The sequence below is a fragment of the Asterias rubens genome, chromosome 1 (assembly GCF_902459465.1).
Source record: "Asterias rubens chromosome 1, eAstRub1.3, whole genome shotgun sequence".
NCBI classification, from domain to species: Eukaryota; Metazoa; Echinodermata; class Asteroidea; order Forcipulatida; family Asteriidae; genus Asterias; species Asterias rubens.
The window spans coordinates 27,586,414-27,604,895 of record NC_047062.1 but is presented as its reverse complement, the minus strand read 5'-3'; positions in this window follow the sequence as shown (position 1 = coordinate 27,604,895).

The following is an 18,482-nucleotide window of genomic DNA, read 5'->3' as shown; positions in this document are numbered from 1 at the left end:
CGTCATCGTGACGTAACAACTTTTGTATCATCTACTGGTTATTGTCTACCTGTGTGCAAATTTTCAACTTAATGCTAGTTTTGCATCTATGCTTTTTCTTGCGGACAATCGACAGCGAGAAGAATAAGAAAGAAAAAAAAACAAAAACAAAAAAAACAAAAACGAAAAAACAAAGAGTTGTTCAGGCTTTTGCCCGAACACCTAAAAAAAAAAACGAACAAAATCAATGAGTTGTTCGGGCTGTTGCCCGAACACCTAATAAAAAATGACCAACAAAAAATGTGTTCCGGGCTGTTGGCCTGAACACCTACAAAAAATTTGAAAATCTGTTGTATATTTCTTGAGATATGGTCCAACTTCCGGTTGACCCGAAAGACGAGGTCAACTTGAGGCAACAATTTTTCCAAGTTAATATTTTATGCCTAAGGAGTCTATAACTGAAAAAAGTTTGAAAATCTGTTGTATTGTTCTTGAGATATGGTCCCACTTCCAGTTGACTCGGAAGTAGAGGTCAACTTGAGGTCACGCTTTTTCAAAATTAATCTCCAACCCCCAAGGAGGACATAACTGCAAACAGTTTAAAAATCGGCCGTGTAGTTCTTGAGATATTATATGCTGCAAAGATTTCCTAATTTAATATGCAAGTCACGTGGTGAATTAATTAAGAAATTTAACATTTAACTATTTTGACTTTATGATTTGGGAGATTAGGCTGCCACAAAAAACGTGTACAAATGCTACGGGATTAAGGGAGAAACAAAGAATAACTAGAGATAGTGGTTGGTAACAATCACAAAGCTGTTCCTGTAATTAAGTGTTTTCCAAGCTCCAATAAAACACACACATCACAACTTTATGACATGTGAATTACATGGTCTTGATTCTGATACTCAATTCTGATAACTGAAAAAAGTTTGCAAATCAGTTGTATAATTCTTGAGATATGGTCCCACTTCCGGTTGACCCAGAAATAGAGGTCTACTTGAGGGCACGGTTTTTCAAAATTAATCTCGAATCCCCAAGGAGTCTATAACTACAAACAGTTTGAAAATCGGCCGTGTACTTCTTGAGATATGGTCCCACTTTCGGTTGAGCCTGAAGTAGAGGTCAACTTGAAGTCCTGTTTGTTTCAAATTAATCTCCATTCCCCAAGGAGTCTATAACTACAAACAGTTTAAAATTCGGCCGTGTACTTCTTGAGATAAGTGCTGCAAAGAGTTCCTATTTAATTATGCAAATGAGGGTCACGTCATTGATTCAACAATAATTTTAACATTTTTACATTAGGAATTAAGAGAAAACTCAATAGCGCTTTTAACTATCGTAATTTGACACCCGATGATTTCACAGTAACAAAAATGTGTTTTTCATACTAATAAATTTGATAATAATAATAATAATAATAATAAAAACCATTCTTATATAGCGCATATCACCGTGAGGTCCCTATGCGCTGTAAAAGGAAATAAACAATTATTGTACAAAGTAAACAGATATTTTTTCAACCAGGTTTTGAATTGTTCTGATGTCTCAGCCTGTTTAACAACCTCTGGAAGACTGTTCCATAACTGAACTGCTGCATATTGGAAAGAGCGGGAACCGTACGACTTGGTTTTGATAACTGGGGGGGTCAGAAGGGATTTATTTGAAGATCGCAGATTCCTGGTTGTTTTGTATTCCTGAACTAAGCTTTGAAGATAAACAGGGGCAATACCATGGATACATTGATAAGTCAGAACCAAAACTTTAAAATCAATTCTAGCCCGTATTGGTAGCCAATGTAGATCCTTAAGAATGGGTTTGATGGATTCCTGAGTGCGAGTTCTGGTGACAAGTCTGGTCGCTGAATTTTATATGCGTTGTAATCTGGCAATCTGAGTGTCCGGTAGTCCGTAAAGAAGGCGATTGCAGGTATCTATGCGGCACATTACAAAGGAATGAACCAAATTTTCAGTAGATTTCACATCCAGATATTGTCTGATGGAGCCAATTCTATGAAGAGCAAACGAAGCAGCACGACAAACATTGCTGACATGATTGTTAAGTGAAAGATGGGTATCAAACAAAACTCTGAGGTTGCGAGCACTTGACACTGGGCATATGGAGGTATTGTTTAATGTGATACTTGAGAGAGGACTAAAACAGGTCTGTGACGACTGGAAAAATTAATGACCTCTGTTTTGTTCTCGTTTAACTTAAGAATGCAAACCCCGACACCCCCACCTGATCTATCTTTTCGGGGGACATGGATGAACTGGTGTGTAGGCAAAGTAGCACTAAGATCTGCAAGAGGTCTGTTGTCACGCTCATCTCCACACAACCATGTCTCTGTTATGGCAAGGATGTCAAGACGTTTTGAAATAATCAGTTCACATATCATATGGGTCTTGTTTTTGATTGATCTGGCATTCCATAGAGCAAAGTTGGAGTATAATGATTCCCGCTGGGATATTTGGGATGTTCTGGCTATTTTGTCCTTTGATTGAGTTCTCCGCTTACCAGCCCTTGTCCCACGTCGAGTTGGACGTTTACATGTAGCTCCAATTTTGAGGGACTTTATGGTGGCCAATACATTTGGCTCTAACGGTTTATTACACCTGAATTTAAATAATTCTGACCGTTTGTATTTGATGACATGTTTGTCCTCCAGTTGCAGCCCAATTCCTTTTAATTGCTGGGAATGGAGTATAATGGGCATTGTATCGCTAGAGTGCCCATGTTGGCGTGGCCCAGGGTTGGAATGAATATCACCAGATCGTATCAGTTGTAACTGAAGTGTACATGTTGAGTTGCTGTAGTAAGCAATTCGCCTTCCACTGTACTGTACATGATTACATGTACATGTACAAGCATTCAAACTGCAGGGTTGAACAAAAGAGTCCATGGAAGTGTCTTCATTGTAGTATAGACCAAGGCTCAGTAGTATCAAAAAGTACAAAGCATACCATTGTTGAGGCTTCATTGTCATGTTGAAAGAGAATAGACAGGCTCCAATAGTTCTCTGCAATTGTTGTGCAATGCAGGATCAGTAATGGTGGCATCTACCAGTTTTAACACAGCACAGAGAACATCAGAACACAAATTCAGTCACAGGAGCAGCAAATTGAAGCGAAATGACTGTGAAGTTGTCCTGCAGTATCAGTGATCATAACCAAGGAACTAGTTGTACACAAATATGTTCCAGAGCTTTTGAAACTTGGAGTAATTCCATAAATCATAGAGAGCATGATGTGCAAGCAAGCTGTCGATCAAGCGCTAAGCACAAGCACAATTAAGGTACACGATGGTCCAATCCAATGCCTTATGAGACATTTCAATTGCACGATTTCTGCACTGTAACGTCTGTAGCTGACTCTGTATTTGTATGTGTATGTCGCAGAGACCCAAACTGGCATAAAATGTCAAGCTCTACCCTCCCCTCATATAGGCCCCCTATAGAACACAGCCCAGTTTTATGGCTCTGCTTCAACCAAACTCTGCCCATATAGACGATGTGACCTATGTTTACTATCAAACCGCCCTCTGTTGACAAAACACTGTACACGTCATGTTGCGCTGGGCAAAAAGATGTGTAGTCATAGTAAGATTGCGTACACTTTCTAGCTGGCTGCCAAAACACAAAGGTTTTGCTCGCAGTTTGCGCGTAAATCATGTTATGGTTTTCGAGTGACGTCAGAGGTCACATCGTCTATACAACCACTATTTTCGCTTACTGTGCAAGCGCTGAAATATCTGTGCAAGTTCAAAGCAAAGATTACATATGATGAGTTTACCCGCGCACAATAAAAAATATCCCTGCTCAGCTGTGAAATATGCTTTATGTAAGTGCATAATATCCGAGCTTCTGAAGTGTCAATTCTTTTGCTTTCGCAGTGAAGCAGAGTCAAATTGGACCAGTCTCATACGATTTCCCCTCATGTACTAACAATTTTTTAACTTTTAAATGTTGGAAGTGTAGGCCTTACCAAACCTACTTACAGGACAAAATTTCATGGTTCTGATAACCACCAAACTCTGCGCTTAAGATCACCATTTTCGGCTTACTGTGCAAGCGAGGAATATAATGTGCAAGCTTGGAAGCATGGGGAGAGGTTGGTGGTATAAAACATTGTGAGAAACAGCTCCATCTGAAGTGCCATAGTTTGGAGAAAGAAGTAATTTTCCACGAATTTGATTTTGAGACCTAAAGTTTAGAATTTGAGGTTTCGAAATCAACCATCTAAACGCACACAACTTCATGTGACAAGGGTGTTTTCTTCTTTAATTATTATCTCGCAACTTTGATGACCGATTGAGCTCAAATTTTCACAGGTTTATTATTTCATGCATATGTTGAGATACACCAACTGTGAAGGCTAGTCTTTGACAATTACCAATAGTGTCCACTGCCTTTAAGCAAGTTCCCATCATAACAGGCCTGGGTGACAAGTGAAATTTACTACTCGGCTAGTCACACCTCAAACACAACTACGACACTAAGCAACACAACCGTTTCACCAAACAGGTAGTCGGGACAATATTTGTAGTCAACGTGTGGGCACGATTATAACGGAGTAGAGAAAAACAGGACCAAACTACATATAGCTTTTTAAATACAAAAAGCAGCTAAACACAGCAAATACCATGCCTCATGTACAAGTTGTGAATCTAGGTATTCTGCTCAATTTCTGCAAATTCTTAAAGCAAAATGTTTTGCCTATTTATTTAAAGCAGCTCAATAACATTGAGCCACTCAACCACCAGAGAAACGCCAGCATAATAAAATCTCTGCTTTTGTATTCCTGTCAAAGGTTTTTGTTTGTCATGGACTAATTTCCGAAAGTAAAGCGAAATACTTGAATAAGTTTAGGCAAATGGTCCCTGGCGCAAACAAGGTGACTTTACCCGTAAATCATTCCAAATCCCAGGCGGTCTATTTTCGTCATCCACGTTCGTCGTAAATGGCATAAGGACTTGATCAAGTTAAGAATTTTACAATTTTGACAACTCAAATCAAGTTTTACGCCGTACCCATGATCTGCCAAAAATTGCCCTGGGAATACAACTTTTTTTTTTTTTTATGATACTGTTTCAATAAGTTTTGATGCTTTTAAAATGACCATCAATTAAATATATCTTGATCTAAAAAAGTTTTTTGCAGTATCCAACAGGTAATTTAATTTTAATCGCATAAATCATGTTTCCGAATAAGCTGGGTTTGTTTACACTTCAAGAGCCATTGCGTTTGTGCACAAACACAAAACGTGCAATATATTATGTCATGGTGACGTCGTCCGGAAATTAAGGCCATCGGATAGTTATACAGTACCCAAAAAGTGTAAAATTTAAAAGAAAATTATGATCGGACGTATAGTTTTTGAGATATGGCGGTCTAAAGATTGGGTAATTAAATATTCATGTCATTATAATTACATTTAACTGTAACTTCAAAACCTAAGCTTTAATATGGTATAAGATTTGACTCTTTTATACTAAGCCAAGTTAGACTTTTGCTAGACACAAAATGCCCTGGTAAATCCTATGGGCTTTTGGGAGATACAAATCATAGTAATAACAATTTCAAATCTTGACGATTTCAATAGCTGTTCCGACCACTACATCGGAACAGCTAATAATAAAAATGAACACTTATAAAGTGCACAAATCTAAAAAGTGCTCATGGAGCTTAAATACAAACAATAACATTAAAATTATATACAATAACAAAAAATTAAAACTGAAGCCAAAGTTGAGAAGAAATCTAGAACATGTGGTATAGAAATACAACACAAATGCAATATTTAAGAAAACATCAAAAGTTAACAACAAATCACAAAATCAAACCATTGACTAAAATGCCTGTTTGAAAAGATGTGTTTTAAGTTTTTTTTTTTTAAATTGGGTCAAAGAAACGGATGATTTAACTAGTGCAGGCAGTTTGTTCCATAGACGAGGGGCAGCATTTGAGAAAGACAGTCTCCACATGAATGATTGGATATGGGCTCAATAAGGAGGCTAGAATTGTAAGACTGGAGTTTGCGAGGAGGATTGTATGAGCTAAGAAGATCATCAATATTTGCAGGGGCATTGTTGGTGAGCAATTTATACAGGAAGAGCTGAAGTTTATACTTAATCCTACTGCTTACCGGTAACCAGTGTAATTCTTTTAAAATCAGCGTTATATGGCAGGACTTTTTAGTTAAGATAATAACACAAGCAGCATAGTTCTGAATACGTTGAAGACGTTCAATTTGGGTACAAGGAAGGCCATATAGCAGTGAATTTCACATATCAAGTTTGGAAACTACGACAGAGTGGACTCTCTGCTCAGTTGCATTTAGTGGTAAATATATCTTTACTTTGCCTACATTACGAATGTGAAATGTCGTAGAACGTGCAATACTAGAAATATGTGAATGTAAGTGTCAGGGAAGAGTCGAATATCACACCAAGATTACGAGCTTTTGTTACAGCGGTAACTTCCGAGTCACCAATACTAATATGGGGAATAGTAACTTTACAGAGTTGATGCCATCAACCGAGTATCAAAAATTCTGTTTTGTGATCATTTAGCTTTAGGAAATTGTCCTGCATCCAAACACCAATTTCACAAACACATGTTTCAATACGACTAATGCTCTGATCAGCAGAATTTTGGGATGGTTTAAAAGAGAAATATAACTGAGTGTAATCAGTATATGATAGTTCAGTTTGTTTTTCACGATGATGCTATGAACTGGGTAGGTGTAAACTGTGAACCACAGCGGTCCAAGAACCCACCCCTGAGGGACTGAAAAATCATGAACAACTGGATCCGATGTGGAATTTCCAATGCAAACATGTTGTGGTCTGTTTTGCAAATAGGATTGGCACCATTTAAGGGCATTACCTTGTAAACCAATAATATCACAAAGTCTCTTGAGCAAAATAGTTTGATCCACAGTGTCAAAAGCCGCACTCAAATCAAGCAGAATCAGGGCAGTCACATGGCCGTTATCCAAATGTCATTTTGCACCCGCAAAAGTGCCGATTCAGTGCTATGCTTGAACCTGTATGCTGATTGAAATTTATCTGTAAGGCCAGAGTCAGAGATAACAGTATTCAATCTGGAGGCAACAATGTGCTCAATGGTCTTGCCAATAAACTTCAAATTAGACACCAGTCGATAGTCAGACAAAGTCTCAACATCTAAACCTGGCTTCTTGATAAGGGGACGAATGTAAGCTGTCTTAAGACTGTCTAGGAAACTACCTTGCTCAAAATACTTGTTCACAATAGTAGTAATAAGAGGTGGTACAACATCAATACACTTTTTTAAAAGATCAGTGGGTATGGGGTCCAAGTTCACATGATTTAGAAGGAGAACTTCTTATTAACTTCTTCATCTCATACACAGTAGTGGATGCAAACTGGGAAATATTTGATACTTGAGCATAAACAGGTAAATGGTTAGCTTGCGATATAGTAATTGATACAGGGAAAATGCTACGAATATTAAAGACCTGCTTGAACGAATATGTCAAGTCGTAAACTTTGCTGAAATTCACTTAAAATGTTTGCAAAGAATAGGGAAATCGAGTCATATGGGTATGACTATAAAAAAATTCCAATTGTGTAAAAAAACAATCCTTTTGAATGCCCTTATCCAGGGCTTTTCTGAGAGATTTGATGTAGTAACCCATCTACAACTTTAAATAACTTTTTCTGATCGCCTGAACAATCTCAATTTTAGCTTCATTAGTTAATTAATTTACCTTTTGTCTTTGATTACAATAATAGCTGTCTATCAATCTCTAGCCTTGTGTGCCTCCACTTTCTCTCATGAACCCTATGCAGCTTTCTAGCAGTATGTATAGCAACATTAAACCAAGGACTTAAACAAACTGATGTAGTGCGAGCTGGTGCATGCTTATTAAAAAAAACTACTAAGGATAACCTCATAACTCTGCACACAAGAGTTGAGATTGGTAGAAGTCATACATGTATCTAAGTCAGAGAGGGTTAGTAACACAACCAGATCATTGCGGAATACATCAACATCAATAAACTTGTTTTGTAATAGTAACTTTAGGGGGTTGTGGTTTCTGAAGTGATAATTAAGACATAATAGCAAAGTGATCAGATAACCCAGGATGTAGATAAATACCAGAAACAAGTGCAGCATTTTCACGAGTTTTAACAAGTGACTTAATAATTTACCAAACTTGCTATGATTCCCCTCACTGCTTGACCCGCGCAGGGAAGTTTCCACTTGCAGGCTTGCTTGGCTTTTATCCCGACCTTGGTCAGGGCCCAATTTCATAGAGCTGCTTAACGAATGATTTTGTGCTTAACGGGCGCACCTAGCAATTGTTTTCATTTCACAGCCTTGGTTAAAGACACTTGACATTCACAGCCTTGGTTAAAAACACTTGACACCTTTGGTAATTGTCAAAAACCAGTCTTCTCACTTGGTGTATATCAACATGTACATAAAATAACAAACCTGTGAAAATTTGAGCTCAATCGGTCATCAAAGTTGGGAGATAATAATGAAAGAAAGAACACCATTGTCACATGAAGTTGTGTGCTTTCATATGCTTGATTTCGAGACCTCAAATTCTAAACTTGGTCTCCAAATCAAGTTCGTGGAAAATTACTTCTTTCTCGAAAACTACTTCACTTCAGAGGGAGCTGTTTCTCACAATGTTTTATACTATCAACCTCTCCCAATTACTCATAATCAAGAAAGGTTTTATGATGATAATTATTTTGAGCAATTACCAATAGTGTCCACTGCCTTTAAGCAATGTTTTTTGCTTAAAGCGGCGAGCAAGAAAAAGGGTCCTTAAAGCCCCATTTCTGCTTAAGCACCCTGTTTAAGCACAGGGCCCAATTTCATAGAGCTGCCATAGATTTTGTGCTTATTGGGCGCACCTAGCAAATTTTTCATTTCATAGCCTTGCTTAAGCAAGGTTTTTTGCTTCAAGCAGTAAGCAAACAAAAAGGGTCCTGAAAGCCTCTATTTTGCTGAAGCACCCTGTTCATACAGTGCACAGTGCAACATCATTGCAAACGTTGTTATTGTGCCGGCGCAGCGGTGTGTACTGTACGTGCGTTTGTATGGTTGGTGTAGTGAAGTAAACGAGTGTCTAAAATGCTTCAGAAATGTTGTACAATGCATTATCTTCTTGTTAACTTTCAAGTTGGTGTGTAAACCTTTCGAGGGGCAATTTGAACCATTACAAATAATACGTATCAGACAAAGAAGGTGATGACTTTTTTTATCGCCACTCCGCATTTAATTGATAACTTCATACAAACGTCATTCACCCAACCACTATTGTGTGGTAAACTTTGAGGTGTATTTTTTTGGTAGAGAACAATGATCTCTGAAGTGTGCTTTAGGCTGAACGTATTTTAAAAGGATGGGTTAATAATTTATTTTCATATTTGCCTCTTTTTTGACTTTTGTGATTGATAAGTGCTTTGGGAATGTCTTTGGTAGGACAAGAGAAATATTATTGTTACAATAAACAGTCAAATCGTATTAATATTTATTGCCTCTTTTTAGACGTTTACTTTAAAAAGTATTATGGGAACGTAGCATTATCTTACTAGGATATGATTTGTATTTGTTTGTAAGGCCAAATAAAATAATACAACACTAGCCAACAAAAAATCATAGGGACGAAAACACATTTTATTTTATTGAATTATTTTATTGCTTCAAAACTTCGGGTAGGAACGGTTGTTAAAATCATGTTTGCCCTTGCATGAAACTTGCCTGTAAAATCAACGATGTCCAAGTTCAGACTCGAAAACCTCTCAAAATGACACAGAAAATTAGCCCCAAAACACAACCGTTCCAAGGTCTGTAAATTTAATCACGCAACACAAAAGCAGATATCACGCCTATAGTCGTTGTTACTGTGCGTGCGACAATAAATACAAGAAACATTGAACGCTAGGGGGCGTTTTGGAACAATGTAATAGCGTGAGGTTAAATGCCCTGTAGTGTTAAAAATTACGCGAACCAGCAATAATAGCATAGCGACAAGACTCGACGTGTCTGGGCATGCTTGGGATACGCACAGTCACGTGGGAATTTTAGCCCATTTCCAGGCAGTGCAAAGAGGGTGAGCGCAACCCGTCGGCGAACATCGCTCAATACGGTGCCCACATGTCCCCAACATCTGTTGTGCAGTCTCGAGATTGAGCAGCCCAATCCACAGTGTAAATGTGCATATTAATGTGCATGCAGCGACATCACGGCCTGCGGATACATTACTACACACACACGCTACGTCCGTATGCCCTTGCTCTATGTTGCAATGTACATGTATCTGTATCAGCAAGGATCCTCGTTGTGGGACGTCGGATGTCCAGAGAGGCATTGTGTTCATGTTGCAAATAAAATTAAATTCAGACAGTGCGTGGACCATGGTGTCTGCCCGCTGATTGGGCCGGACTTTATGTTATTAACAATATACAGCGTTGGCTGATTGGATTGGATACGTAGGTTCTCAAAGGCAACAAATTACGTCTTTGTGTCATTGTACCGACACCGGGTGGCGCCAGGTGTTCTCTTGTGTGCGGTTAAACATTGATTTACTCATTCCCCAAAACTACAGCACCTCAGCACGTAATATTTTCAGGGAAGCTTTCTACTATAATTATCTTCAAACTGTGTAAGTTTAGTGTAACTCTGTGGACATTGTGTTTTTTGTCCTACAAAAGTTACATATAGACCCTTTAAAGACAGTGGACACTATTGGTAAATGTCAAAGACTAGTCTTCACAGTTGGTGTAACTCAACATCAGCATAAAATAACAAATCTGTGAAAATTTGAGCTCAATCGTTCGTCGAAGTTGCGAGATAATAATGAACGAAAAAACACCCTTGTCACACGAAGTTGTGTGCTTTCTGATGCTTGATTTCGAGACCTCAAATTCTAAACTTGAGGTCTCGAAATCAAATTTGTGGAAAATTACTTCTTTCTCAAAAACTACGCCACTTCAGAGGGAGCTGTTTCTCACAATGTTTTATACTATCAACCTCTCCCCATTACTCGTAATCAAGAAAGGTTTAATGATAATAATTATTTTGAGTAATTACCAATAGTGTCCACTGCCTTTAAGCAAACGATCTAAAATCTTGAGCACGTAGTTTTTGAAATAGGTGTACGTTTAGCATGGAGGTAGAATGGTTTAAGCAATTATTTTTGCTACATTAAGCAAAAAACTTTGCTTACCGTTAAGCAGCTCTATTAAATTGGGCCGAGAACAGAGGCTTGAGCACCCCCGTCCGACCAGCACCAGTCACCAGTGCCGGGTGGACACCTTGCTTGGAAGGGGACATTACCATGTCATCCAGTGTGTCTGGGATGGGGGCCTAGTCTGAAAGATAGCAAATAATGCTTTTCCAAATATTAAACTATGATTTAATGTAACTGAATACCGGCTGACGTAATCATGATGTCATCAAGTTTGTATCAACTTGAATGATGTTAAGGTTTAAAGTCTGATGAGTCTCAATGTTAAATTTAATTCCAATCTTGAGTTATGTCTTTTGTTAAGAAAAAACTCAATGGCAAACTTTGACCTTCCGGTACGTCCGGAAGGACAGGTCATTTGATTTAAGCGTTAACTTTATAAATGTTGCCCTAGGGTGTCGTGGCCGAGCGGATAAGAGCACCGAACTCATGCTCTGGTGCTTTTGTTCAGCAGAGTGTGGGTTCGCATCCCGGTCGTGACACTTGTGTCCCTGAGAATGACACTTAACAATAATTGCTTCTCTCCACCGAGCGGTAAATGGGTAACTGTGAGGGCAGAGATATTTCTTGTGATTGATTTAGCCGAGTAGCGCATGTTAATGTTGCACAGGCTGCATACTCCCCACCAGGGAGCTGAGATGGTTTAAGGAGTGAATTAAGGCCCAATGACCAGGGGTAATAATGTGAAGCGCTTTGGGACGCCCTCCTGGTGTGAAAAGCGCTATATAAAAACTGGCTATTATTATTATTATTATTATTATTGTCTTGATATATCATATGCCCAAATAAGGATACCATTGTAGCTTTGAAGTTCAGAGACATACAAGCATTGGCATATTATGGTCACTTTGTAATTTGACACCTACTGTGTATTGTCTACCTGCATGCAAAGTTTCAACTTAATGCAAGCTTCGCAACTATGGGTTTTCATGGGAAAATCTACTCTGGGAGGAAGGAACAAAGAGTTGTTCCAAGTTGTTTGAGCTGTTGCCCGAACACCTAAAAAAACGAACAATAAAAAAAACGACCTATAATAACTTAATGCAAGCTTTGCAACTTTGCATTTTCTTGCCTACTGTTTATTGTCTACCTGCATGCAGCGTTTCAACATAAAGGCAGTGGACACTATTGGTAATTACTCAAACTAATTATCATCATAAAACCTTTCTTGATTACGATTAATGGGGAGAGGTTGATGGTATAAAACATTGTGGGAAACAGCTCCCTCTGAAGTGACGTAGTTTTCGAGAAAGAAGTAATTTTCCATGAATTTGATTTTGAGACTTCAAGTTTAGAATTTGAGGTCTCGAAATCAAGCATCAGAAAGCACACAACTTTGTGTGACAAGGGTGTTTTTTCGTTCATTATTATCTAAAACTTCGACCACCGATTGAGCTCAAATTTTCACAGGTTTGTTATTCTATGCATATGTTGAGATACACCAACTGTGAAGACTAGTCTTTGACAATTACCAATAGTGTCCACTGTCTTTAATGCAAGCTTCGCAACTAACACGGGACAATCGACTCTGGGAGGAAGAAGAAAAATTAAAAACTAAAAAAAGACAGTAAACAATAACAAAGAGTTGTTCGGTTGTTGCCAAAACACCTAAAAGAAACACTCAAAACTCAGGGATGTGATGGCTGGTCTTAAAAAAAGCCTGAAAATTTAAACTGTCTGGAAATGTGAGTCCTATCATTGCGAGCGCAAGCTCGCCTCTTACGGCGCAGGGGCCGGGGCCCGCCCAAGGGCCCCCAATTTTTTTTTGAAAGTCTAGATGCTCTGTGGTGCATTCTAAGCTTCCTTAGAACACCTTCCTTAGTTGCCCACTTCCAGTGTTTTTAGAAGAAAAAAAAATCTCAAATATTGCATTTAATTCAGCTGGGAAACCCTTGTTCAGAATAAGTATAACATGGAAATTAAAACACAAAATCATTGCCAAATTTACTCTGTGTTTAAAATAATCTGCTATTTCCAGTGGCAGACTTCTTTTTGCGTGTAAAGGGAAAAGTGAAATCATACATTGTACTTGTTGTAGCCTTGGGTAAACAGACCCGGAGATGATGGTGTCATCACGCAACAGTGAATTAGTGACCGTGGCTAGAAAAGTGATAGGTACTTAAAGTACCTATCACTTTTCTAGCCACGGTCACTAATTTTTCATAGCAGTTTGAGTTAGCACTGATGCAAATGAATATCAAGTACGTCAACAGTGCCCGACTCCTCCAGCGGAATTTATTTGAACACCTTTTTCCAGGTCTCGAACTGATGGGTCTCCCCTCGGCAAAGTTTGTTTCGACGCCGCCATGCCGATGCGACTGGCTGACGAGACAACAGTCATGACAGTACGAATCCCCAAAACAGTCGTACGTTGTATGGATTGTATTGGTGTGGCCCATGTGGACGGACGTTGGCTGGCAAATGCTGCCATAATGTGCACGCAAACCAAAAATAGAAGCTCCAGCGCAGCGTTGATCTCCGTTGCCCTCCTAGCATTGGCGACGCGCAATTTCTAAATTGTTCGTGCATTTCGAGTTTTTTAATTTGCACAGGTATCACAATGCGTAAAACCACCGCACATTGTGCAGATACAAAACGAGGTCACTGCTACACATTGAGTCTGTTCCCCCATTCCATTAACACGCAAGCACATCACACGCGTTAATAGGAACTAGACTTGGTGAAAGAAACACACTCCTACCCAGTAAAAACAACAAACCGTACGGGTCCAATGTGAGAACGATCACAACTTATGCGTCTTCTTAGCGTCATTGAATAAAAATCCCGTCCGACCCAGCGCTCTGTTTCCACCTCGTTCTCATATATGGCAATACAATTTAATGTAGAACGTTCTTCATTAAACCAATTAAATTCATTTCGGCATGCAAAACTCAACATGAATAGTTAATTAGCACAATCAACCCCCCGATTTTTTCAACGAATTCACATGATTCACGTTGGTTGACTTTTTTAGTTGAAAAAGCCGGAAATGCAGCAAAAGCCGGAGAAATCACATCCCTGAAAACTCAACACTGAAACAAAAAGACGTGCTTTAATCAACCTCTTAGAAACTTAACACTCTTCTGATAAAAACCATGAATATGTCTGGTTGGCGCTTAGAGAAAAGAGGAAGATAACATGGCAGCCAGGCTGCATTGTGGGTGGGACCAGAGAGGGCCCTGTTGGAAACTTTTAGCGATTTAAAATGCATAAGCGAAGTGCGGCACCCACTAGATGGGAATGATTTTCGTGTGAAAAATGCAGCAAAAGAACACTCAGAGGTAATCATTTTGTAGAATGGGAGACTTTCTGAGATCTCTGTCGATAGAGGGCAGCAGACCTACCGGGTAAAATTTTCCGTGCGGAAATTTTCAATATACGACGACCGTATACAAAATGTAAACAAAACGTCCGTGAATTACAACATACTATTCCTATGATCTTCACTGGTGGTTCTTTCTCTGTGGATATGGCTACTACTTCCGGTATTCGTGTCGACTACGGCTCAAAGTCCCTAAAATATCTGAGGGCAGAGCTAAAGAAAAGAAATGCCAAACATGAACTAGTCACCAGGTAGGTTTTCCATCATCATCCATTTATAAAAAAAATTATAATCCAAATCGTCCGTGCGCCAACCATGATGTAATGCATGTATGTAATGTAATAATGGGGCATGGCTGCCGACAGATTAGCCCCAGTGCCCATACGCTTTTGGCGGAGGGAGTCCAGCATATGCTTCGTACATTACCCTATTGATGGGGCTGCCGACAGATATCGTTAATGCTCCATTCACTGGTATATTATAGTAAAAGTATACATCATCATACCATGGAGGACCCCCCCCCCTCCATGATCATACAAAAAAACTTGACTAAGATAAGAAGTAAAACTATAATTTATAAAGGATAAAAAGTATGGATGGAACTCGAATGCGACAATTCAAGTGATAACGTTACAGATGAGAATAGATTAGGGAAGCGAGTCCAAATTACATCGGTGGCTTTATTGAAATACAGTCGTAGTAGGCCTATGTATGTTGGCTGAGATGATGGTTTTTTTTCCAATAAATGACACACCTACAAATGTTCATATCTTATGTCTCGTCATGATCCTGGTTGTATGCCAGCAGCAGCCAAAGCCAGAACTAAGAAGGAAATAAAGCAATGGCAATGCTTTTTAAAAAGCAAAACAAAATCTACATTGCATTTACAATTACATTGTTTGTGTTGTCTTGAGTGATGCAGCATAGGCCTATGCCATTGTTATAATTATTCCAACTGAAGTCAAGTCATGTAATGGTTTCGTTTCCAAACCATGCAAGTGCTTCAAAGTTCAACTGAGGCCTAGCCATAGGCCTAGTATGTTATTAATACTACACTAGAGTAGTACCTACGTTCTAACTGCTATATGCATGATAGGGCCTACTCTTACTCTAGTCTTACTAAAATTGGTCTTTTACAAATTTTATTTAACTTTGATTTCAGACTTGAAAGTTATGACAGAAACTTTAACTTCGGACATATCCAACAACGTGAAGAGGAAGTCGGATTTCAGATAACAACACCTACATGTAAGCCAACAGATTACAAGGACATAAACACAGACAGTAACGTATGTATTATTTATTATAAGGCACACCTGTAAAAGGATTTTTTAATTCTACTAACAATACATATATATCTTGCTTTCACTTTTCCATTTTTAATGCAAATCCGGAAGTGTTTTTTTGCATTTTACTTTAGCACATTATTGTCATTTTATGTTAATGAGACCAACTACGGTATAAACTTTTATTTGGTAGAGACTACAATTTTTATAAACAGCATTCCAATGCTGTTAGCTTGTAGCGTGGGCATCTGGCATTGTTCAATGCCACATGCCTGGAAGTACTAGTACGGATTTATAATTTAGGTACATTTCTCACACTGGTTTTTCTTGTATGGATAGCAAATCAATTGCTAGTCTCTTTATTTTATTTTTTTAAGGTCTGCTGATTTAATTTTTGTTTTACACAACTGTCATCTTTTTAATTTTCAGATTCCTGCAGTAACAAAAGATATCATCAAAACCTTTCATGAACTTCATGGGCAAGATTTGCAAGAGAAGACAGAGGCACTGTACCAAGGAAAATTTCTGCAGTCAGTACGCTACTGCAACCAAGATGGAACTACATACATTGTTGGCAGAGTTTCTGCAGAAATGAAAACAAAGATGACATATAAGGTTGATATAAGGATAAACAAACATGGAGTGGTTGAAGAGTCCCAGTGTGAATGCGCTGTTGGTCTGGGACCGGAAGCTCACTGCAAGCATGTATCTTTAGTACTCTTTGCTCTTACGAAAAGAAGCGAGGGCATCATAACAAGGGATACATGCACTGAAGTTCTGCAAACATTTCATCATCAGAAAAAATTTACTGGCTCACCGGTTTTGATGAGCGACTTGAAACTCCGCAAAAAAGACAACCTCCATGAACTTAAGAACTTTGATCCAAGGCCAGTGGAGTTCCGAAACAGGCCTGGATATCCAGATTTATTCAGGAGTGTTTGGCTCAACTCTTCTACAGATGATCTACCGATACGGCAAATGTATGCACCAGCAAACACCATGGCCATCAACAATGACCACGATTATCTACAGAAAACTCCAGAAGAATACTTTCTTGACGAGTTAGATGTGATTACCATTAGTGAGCAAAAACGAGCACAGACTGAAGAGGCAACGCGAGGGCAGAGTTCAAATAAAGTTTGGATAAGGGAAAGAGAAAAGCGCCTTCATGCTTCCAGCTATCGTAAAATTTGTAAAGCAGGTCCAAGAACAGATTTAAATAAAATGGCGCAATCACTCACAAATACTGAGACTTTCACAAGTAAACACACTGAACATGGAAAAGAATACGAGTTTGTTGCAGTGAAGGATTATTCTACTGAAACAGGTAACAAAGTTGAAAGTTGTGGTATACACGTATGTGCACAACACCCATTCTTGGGTTGTTCCCCCGACGGTCTGGTAGGCAAAGATGGAATTACTGAGGTGAAATGCCCATACAGTTGTAAAGATCTTGAAATATCTCCAGCAAATGTACCATACTTAAAGTGCAATGACCGTGGTGAAATGGCTCTGAAGGGGAATCATAACTACTACTATCAGGTTCAGGGGAACCTGATCTGCACCGGCAGACAATGGTGTGATTTTATAGTGTGGACATTTAAAGATGTGAGCATAATGAAGATCCAACGAAATAACACATTTATTGAAGAAGCCACCACAAAATTACAGTACTTCTTCGATCATCACTTTAGGAAAGCAGTGTTGGACAAGTATTTTTACAGGGAAACTTACAAGTATGCATTTTGTTCTAAACCAATGGAGGAATAAATGACAACAATGCTGAAAATAAACTTTCATTTCTGAGATCTACTTGGTTGTCTGTGGTTCTCCTGTAGACTTAAAATCAACTGATGCATGTATGTATTTTTAATGGGCTATTGCTTCATATTTTGTTTCTACAGACTCACTTATCATGTTTTTTTACAGTGTGATGCCACTTTGTTGAAAGATTTCGCACTAAATTGGTGTCAATTATAATGACATTTGAAACCACCTTAACGCAAGGTTAGAGGCTTGTTAATGTTTTCACATTTTTATTAAGGGCTCTATCTATTGGAAAATGAGTGAATCACAAAACTTAATTTTACCTTTAGAGGGCCTCTTTAAACCTTCAGTATAAGTATTAAGCACTGTGTGATTACAGCTCCACAGTCACACATTGATTCTAAAATGTATGTTAGATGGACTAGTACACAAACAATGGATTAATAGATCATTATACATGTACCTCATACATATTCATGAACGAGATCCATTCTTTTTCATTTAATTTAATTGTTTTATTTTTAGAACCACCAATGCTGTACAGTTTTATTAAAATAAAAAAGAAAAATATTATTATTCAAATATTTACAACAGTTATTTTTTTAATTTAATTTAAAATGACATAAATATTTATTTATTTATTTCATCACAAATCGCCATGGGTACAAGTGAACAACATTAACCGGCTGTGTTGTATAGTGCACTTTGAAAAATGCACAGTGCCTAATGACTGTATAAAACACAGCGTCATAATATTAATGTTTGTAGTGCAAGTGTTCACACTGTTCAAATATTAGTTGTGTCATTGGTATGCATAAAGGATCCTTCATGGGACTTTATGAAATGTTTATTTGTTGTACAATTTTGAGTCAT